This window comes from Bos indicus, chromosome 8 (assembly GCF_029378745.1).
Source record: "Bos indicus isolate NIAB-ARS_2022 breed Sahiwal x Tharparkar chromosome 8, NIAB-ARS_B.indTharparkar_mat_pri_1.0, whole genome shotgun sequence".
In the NCBI taxonomy this organism is placed as follows: Eukaryota; Metazoa; Chordata; class Mammalia; order Artiodactyla; family Bovidae; genus Bos; species Bos indicus.
In genome coordinates, this window is record NC_091767.1 from 70,483,574 (window position 1) to 70,491,260 (window position 7,687).

Genomic DNA, 7,687 nt, shown 5'->3' on the forward strand with positions numbered 1-7,687 from the left:
CCTGCTGGCTCCCTGGGTCTGGAGCAGGCAGGCTGCAGCTACTTCATCCAAGGCCCCCGGACCCCCGGGGTCCAGATGGGTCTGGGTGACACTCCTAGGCAGACTGATCATAATGCCCTTCTCCAGAGGGAGATGAACTATAGTCATTGCAAGCTGTCCTTCTAAACTCAAGCAGCCCCAGGAGAGGAAACCTGTACCTCCTAAAGCTCCCAAAACTGTTAAAGGAAGAAAGCTACAGCAACTGCTGACAAGGAATCACCTAGAAATTTTACTGTCCCTACAGAGACAGTCTGTTAGCTGACAGGGAAGAGAAATCATAGCTGCCAGAAGACAGCATGGTTAAAAGGTAATGCTCTGTCCCTTTGGAGTTCCTATGTTGAATAACGGGACTGGAGCAACCAGTTTCTCAGTCCCTAATGGGCTGTTTTGTGGAAGGTCTATTCATTCGATGTCTATTTCATGGCAAAGAATATGACAGCAGAAAATCTAGGCATCAAGAAATAAGAGATTCCATTTTCCCACACAGCCAGTCAAGGAGGGAGAATTACAACTCATGAATCTCATTAATAAGATGTAAACATGACTTTGTTGTTACCCCTTTCCAAAGCAAATAAACACAAGTAGTGAAAATGCTAAAAGCAGAAAGTTCTGGTGTCCTCTAGCCTCATCAGACAATGGCAGAATAAACAAAGTTGTCCATAAATGAAGGACTTCAGAGGGGAGCCTCTTTGTTGCCATGGAATTTAGCCATCTCCAGCTAAAGATGCCAGCAGCCAAAATACTTGGGCAATGATCAGTGAGAGGTAATTGTTCTCAATGAAATTTCTTCGTGGGCTGTTTATCTCTTCCAGGAATTGCGGCTCCAGTCATTTCACTCATCCTACTTTCAGAACTAGGAGCCTGAGAAGGGGAAGGATGATGGCTCTTAATTCAGAGGGGGCCACCCTGAGTTCTCCAGAGGTGAGTTGCTTTCCCATAAGCTGGAAAATAAGCCCAGGCTTCCTGATCTTGCCATTGATTTATCTCCAGCACCAAATGGCCAATTACTAAATATTTACACTGGGATTTCTGATACCAGGTGAATAGGAAGTGATAAGCCCAGGATGAAGCAAGAGCCAGAATAAATGAGTCAGAGAACAGCTGATATTCCATGAGGAGCACAGAGAAACAGAACCACCGCTGCCCAGGAAGGAGGACGCTGGGTCAGGTTTTGGCTCTGCCAGTTACCAACTGTGCCATCGGGACAGTTTATCTGTTGACAACCTCACTCAACTGTAAAATGAATTCAACAAAACCCACCTCGTTCTTTAGTGGGAAGTTGTGTGAATCAAATAACACAGGGGGTAGAAAAGTGGTTTGAAAGGAATAATATACACTTTGAACATAAATCATAGAAATCAACAGAACATAGATTAACTTTAAAAAGACATTTGGGTGGAAATTTGTGGAAAAATTGAACATGGACTGGGTATTAGATGATACCAAAGAATTATTCTTACTTATCTTGGTTATTTAATATTTTTAGAGGTCACACTGAAATACATAGGGATGAAAGGATTTTATGTCTGAGATTTGCTTTAAAATACTTCCACTATGGACTTCCCTGGTGGTCCAGTGGCTAAGACTCCATGCTCCCAAAGTAGGGGGCCTGGGTTCAGTCCCTGGTCAGGGAATTAGATCCTACATGCCTCAATTATGCGTTCCGGAGTGCCTGTTAAGTTGCTTCAGTCATGTCTATTTGTGACCCCATGGACTGTAGCCCGCCAGGCTCCTCTGTCCATGGGATTCTCCAGGCAAGAATACTGGAGTGGATTGCTATGACCTCCACAAGGGAACTGACCCATGTGTTTTACATCGCCTGCACTGGCAGGCAGGTTCTTTACCACTAGGGCCACTTGAGAAACCCCAATTAAGAGCTTCTATGTTGCAACTAAGACCTGGCGCAGCCAAATAAATAAAAATAAATGCTTAAAAAATACTTCTGTGAAATAGAAATTGGAAAGGGATAGACAAGTAAGTATGGCAAAATGTGGATAACTGTCGAAGCTGAGTGAGAAGTATATGGGGGCCTTTTCCCTATTATTGTCTATATTTGAATTTTTCAGAATAAAAACATGATTTTTAAATAAACAGTGTAGAATGTTCTAGGATACTAGACAGCTTCACTAATGGTCACCTCCCAAAGCACAGAAAATCTGTCTCATGTACAAGGCCCTTGTACACTGGTCACACAGCTGTCAGAGAGCAAACCTTAGGAAAAGGCCAGAAGAGGCCAGGTGAAGAGGCCAGCAGTAAAGAGGACATATGAAAACATCTCTGCAGAATTTCCCATCTGCCATGCACCAAAATGTCAGCTGACTGTAATGTCAAGGGGATGCTTCCTCTTCAGACCTAAGTTTCCTATTCAACTCTGCCACTTAACGACTAAACGGCCTTGGACCAAATCACTTTTTTAATACAAAAATCAGAGACAGAAAAATGCTGGTGTGCATGTGCACACGTGCACCATGGGATTCACCAGGCAAGAGTACTGGAGTGGGCTGCCATGCCCTCCTCCAGGGGATCTTCCCAGCCGAGGGATCAAACTCACTTCTCCTGCCACTCCTGCACTGCAGGAAAATTCTTTACTGCTGAGCCACTGGGGAAGCCCAGTTTACTACGGATTTGATGGCTAGTCCAGAGATGGATTCTAGGCACCAGAAAAGGGAACAGAACAAAAGACAGAGGGAAAGGAACAACTTAGCTAAGGAAGAGTCCAGGGAGTCCATAGTTCCTCTGGAAACTGACCAGGAAAGTGAGCATTTCGTCTCCGTCCTAAGCCCCAGCCCTGACCATTAAGTACATAATGCACCATAAATAACTAAGTTATTCCACCAAGGGTGACAAATGGTCTTTTAGGGTCCGGGACAGACTGGCTAGCCGGGAGGTATGTGAGGCGCCTGGAGTGGGGGTTTTGGATTCAAGTCTCCACACCCACTAACCCAGTGTGTAGCCTTGAGCTTCAGCACTTTTCTCTTGCACAGAAAAGAATCCACTGGACCGATATGAAGATCTCCGCAGTTCCAAGATTTCAGTGGACCAAATTAACCTGGGGCGTGTTTCTGACTCTCATTCTTTTTTTTATTTTTTAAAATATAAATTTATTTATTCTACTTGGAGGCTAATTACTTTATAATATTGTATTGGTTTTGCCATACATCAACATGAATCTGCCACGGGTATACACGTGTTCCCCATCCTGAATCCCCCTCCCACCTCCTTCCCTCTGGGTCACCCCAGTGCATCAGCCCCAAGCATCCTGTGTTATGCATCAAACCTGGCGATTCAATGCATTCGAATTCATATATGATTCGTTTTATATATGATATTATATCTGTTTCAATGCCATTCTCCCAAATCATTCCACCCTCTCCCTCTCCCACAGAGTCCAAAAGACTGTTCTATACATCTGTGTCTCTTTTGCTGTCTCGCATACAGGGTTATCGTTACCCTCTTTATAAATTCCATATATATGTATTGGTGTTTTTCTTTCTGGCTTACTTCACTCTGTATAATAGGCTCCAGTTTCATCCACCTCATTAGAACTGATTCAAATGTATTCTTTTTAATGGCTGAGAATACTCCATTGTGTATATGTATCACAGCTTTCTTATCCATTCATCTGCTGATGGACATCTAGGTTGCTTCTATGTCCTGGCTATTATAAACAGTGCTGCAATGAACATTGGGGTACACGTGTCTCTTTCAGTTCTGGTCTGACTCTCATTCTTATCTCTCTTCTCATCGGGACTTGAGGCTTCCTAGCCTGGAGAAGTTCAGTCCCCTCTCTGTTGGTGTTCCGCCGCCTCTCCTCACCCCACTCCAGCTGTGTTTCGGTGGTCTTTCCTGGGGCGGGTGAGAGATAGCTAGGAGGAAGGAATTCCTCCGTTTTTTCCAATCATTTCTATCCCAGCGCTGATTTACAGCGACTGCTCTTGGAGGCAGCTACTCCTGAGCGCTCCAGATGAGGGGTTGGAGGGTCGGGTCGGGAGAGGGCGGGGGCGGGGGTGGGGGAGTAGAGGGAAGGAAGGTGTTCAAAGCGCCTGCGTAAAAGTTGCGGGCATAAAACCAGAATTAGCCCCAAGGCGATCCTGTGTGTACCATCCATGGATTCGTCTGTGCTGGCGCTTTTCTGCTCCAGAGCCTCCATGTGATAACGGCGGGAGGGGTTTCCCGGTACCCAGACACGCCAGGAATGGCTACCTGGGGCGCGGAGAGGACCTCTCTGCCCAAAGGACTCAGCGCGCACTCCAGCGCTCAGGCTAGCCTTTCTGGCAGGCTGAAGAGAAAACCAATTCCAGCTCTCAGGCTGCGCCCTAGCCCCCGACCTTCGCACACCCCCATCCCAACCCAGTGTGCTCCACATACCCAAAGCCACAGCTCAGGAGACGCCCCAGTGCGCCCCCAGTCCCCCACGCGCTCCACATCCTCAAAAGCCAGAATTCCAGGCACCAGCGCAGCCCTCAGTGTCCGTGGCCCTACGCTGCGCCCTCCTAGGCACCTAGCCCGCACCTGGTCTCGACCGGCTCTGTCCTGCCTGGTTGCAGGCGCCCCTGGCGAGCTACCGACCTAGCGGCCAGCTAGGGCTAACCGGGTTCAGGCGAGGTGGGACTGGGTGGGTCCCGTTAGCCTGCAAGTCTTCACATCTCCGAGCAACAAGCTTTCTCTCTGTGTGCCCCCCTCGTAGGTCCCGGGAGCCCCACGCACTGCTGAGAGGCGGCCCGTGGGGAGCGGATCCTGAAGACCCCACCCAGACCTCCGCTTTCCCGCGAACCGCCCTGGGGAGGAGGAGGCTCAGGCAGCGCGCTTACTTGGCAGAAGTGGTGCGCACTGCTTGGCTGGGCCAGGCTCTCCACTGGTGGCTCCTCTCTGCGCCCGTCGCCGCGGAGCCCCTTTCCCGAGCAGATGGGGGCGAGCCGGCGACTTCTCCGGTGGTTGAAGAAAGCGAACTCCCAAGTTTAGGAAGCCGTGGGCTGGAGTGGCTCCTGAACCCTTTTCCCGGTACTTTTAACCAGCGTCGGACGGCAAATCCCTCCCCGGACCCACCCCCTTCCCTGAAGGCGGCCACCGCAGCAGGCCCGGCCTCCAGCCCCTTTTGTTGTAATTCGAGAGCGACCGCTCCCGGGGCCAGAGGGGCTGTGCGGTGGAGGCTGCGCGCCAACGGGGCAGCCCTTCCTAGACTATTCTCGCCCAGGTTTCCGGAGCCTGAGAAACTAGGGAGCGGACTTTTCCTCTGGGAGATTCCTCTACACTCCCCTCTCCCGCCCCCGCCCCCGCCCCCACGCAGAACTCCTGGAATTTAACCCTTCGGTGTCTTTATCCATCTCCAGTAGAGTCCGCGCCAATTCCCTCCGCGACTGCAGAGAGCCTAGCGCTGCCTGGTACCTAATAGATGCTCAATGAAAACTGGTGATTGAAAGAGTTCAGAAACATTCATCTGCCTCTCCTGGGGTTTTCCTGATGGGCAAAGCAGTTTCTGGAGGTGACTATGCACAGCCCCCTTTCTTCAGGCAGATCGTCTCTCTCCTCTGAGAATCCCTTCTTCTTTTGTAAATTAAAGGCTTTGGATTCAGTTATCTTTAAGGTCCTTCCCTACAGTGCAGGGCCGGGTTTAGCATTGCGATCAGGAGCCTGAACCCGACGCAGCTAAGGATGTCTATGGCGCAGGACATTCCTTGCCTCGCTCGGAGGCTCACACTGAAGACAAAGGGAGGGCGTCCTGTGGGCTGGGGGAGCCCTGAGGAGATTCCCCGGGACTTCCTATGCAAGAGCCAGGTTTGGCCGGGGCAGGAGATAGTCGATGGAAAACAAGGCACCCAGTCTGTGGGCCTTTGGCAGTGGGCAGAAACCCAAAAAAGGGATTTACATTAAAGATGGGGCTCCTCTTCTTGGTTCTTCCTCTGTTCCCTCTTCCCACTCCTCTGCCTCCCCAGTAAACTCGAAGCTTCATCTGGGATAGGTGGGGACTCCCAATCTCAGCCTCCAGCTCAGACTTGTCTCCTTATCCCTGGGTTTGTAAGCCCGTTGTTCTCTAGGACATTCCATCTGCCACAGCTAACCTGTTGTTTGGTCGCTCAGTCCTGTCCAACTCTTTGCGACCCCATGGACTGCAGCACACTAGGCTTCCCTGTCCTTCACCATCTCCTGGAGTTTGCTCAAACTCGTGTTCATTGAGTCGGTGATGTCATGCAAGCACCTCATCCTCTGTTGCCCTCTTCTCCTCTTGCCCTCAATCTTTCCCACCATCAGAGTCTTTTCCAATGAGTCAGTTCTTTGCATCAGGTGGCCAAAGTATTGGAGCTTCAGCTTTAGTATCAGTCCCATGAACATTCAGGGTTGATTTCCTTTAGGATTGACTGGTTTGATCTCCCTGCTGCCCAAGAGATTCTCAAGAATCTTCTCCAGCACCACAATTCAAAAGCATCAATTCTTCAGCTCTCAGCCTTCTTTATGGTCCAACTACCACATCCGTACATGAAAAACCACACACTGGAAAAACCGTAGCTTTGACTATATGTACGTAGCAAGCCCCAAACTTGGCACCCTGACTCACAGCCCACCCCAAGCCCTGTGAACTCTTCTCACAGTCCTCCTCCTCACCCTGAACAATGAAGCGATCCTCAGGTCTGGTGAATGGTACAGGAAAGGGCCAGGAGGGAGGTGGGTGTATTTCTAAAAAGGCAGCATGAGGGATCCCTGGGATATTGGAAATGTTCAGAGTCCTGACTGTGGTGGTGAATACCAGAAGCTACACAGGTGATAAAATTGTGTAGAACTTACTATACACACACACACACTACATACCACATACACACAGTATGAGTAAGTGAGGAAATCTGAATATCAATGGATTCCATCAACATCTGGTTGTGATATTATTGTATAGTTTTGCAAAATGTCACCATTGGGGAAAACTGAGCAAAGTGAGTGAGGGCTTTCTCTCTATTGCTTCTTACAACTGCATGTGAATCTACAATTATCTCAAGAAAAATTTCAACTGAAACAAAAAAGCCCACAGTAACTCCAGGGCCCCCAGGTTGCAGCCTGAACCCCTTGATACAGCTGAAAGGGGCCTCTCAAGGGCATTTTCAGCCTGCCAATCTCCCAACCATGCTCTCTCCTCCCCATCAAAGGCCTTACTAGCTGTTCTGCATCCCTATTTCATGCCCCAGGGCCTTTGCACATGCCATTTCCTTGCCTATCTGCCCAGCAACACCTTGTTCTTTGAGATCTCACTCAACTATCACAATCCACACCCTACACAGTGCCTGCACACAGCAGATGCTCAATAATTGCCAGCAGGAAGAGAGCTCTCTCTTCTCCCCTCACCTTTTTCTCTGATTTCCCCCTCTTCTAACCCTACTCTTCCTGTTAAAGAATTCACCAATAAGGTATAAAATGAAACACATTTATAAACACTGTTTTGTCTGGTTGTGAAAATAATGAAAACTCCTAGTGGAACATTCAGAAAATATAAGAAAGTATAATGAAAAAAACATTCATCCTGATGTCCTATCACTTGTAGACAAACATTTAACATTTTGGACTATTTCCTTCATGATACCTCTAAAATCAAATTATTAATAGAGTTTTTGTATCTAGATTTTTTTTTAAACTATATTATTTGGGGCACATTTTCCATGTCCTT

The 7,687-nt window shown here is 48.5% G+C and overlaps 1 protein-coding gene across 1 annotated transcript in view; it reads right to left on the minus strand.

The window, feature by feature from the left end:
* The window catches only part of LOXL2 (lysyl oxidase like 2), a 113,563-nt gene extending 108,324 nt beyond the window's left edge, over window positions 1-5,239 (minus strand). The window contains exon 1 of the mRNA XM_019966354.2: window positions 4,851-5,239. The gene's annotated coding sequence lies outside the window, so the exon portion shown is untranslated. The remainder of the gene's footprint in view (window positions 1-4,850) is intronic.
* Between the last annotated feature and the right edge of the window lie 2,448 nt (window positions 5,240-7,687).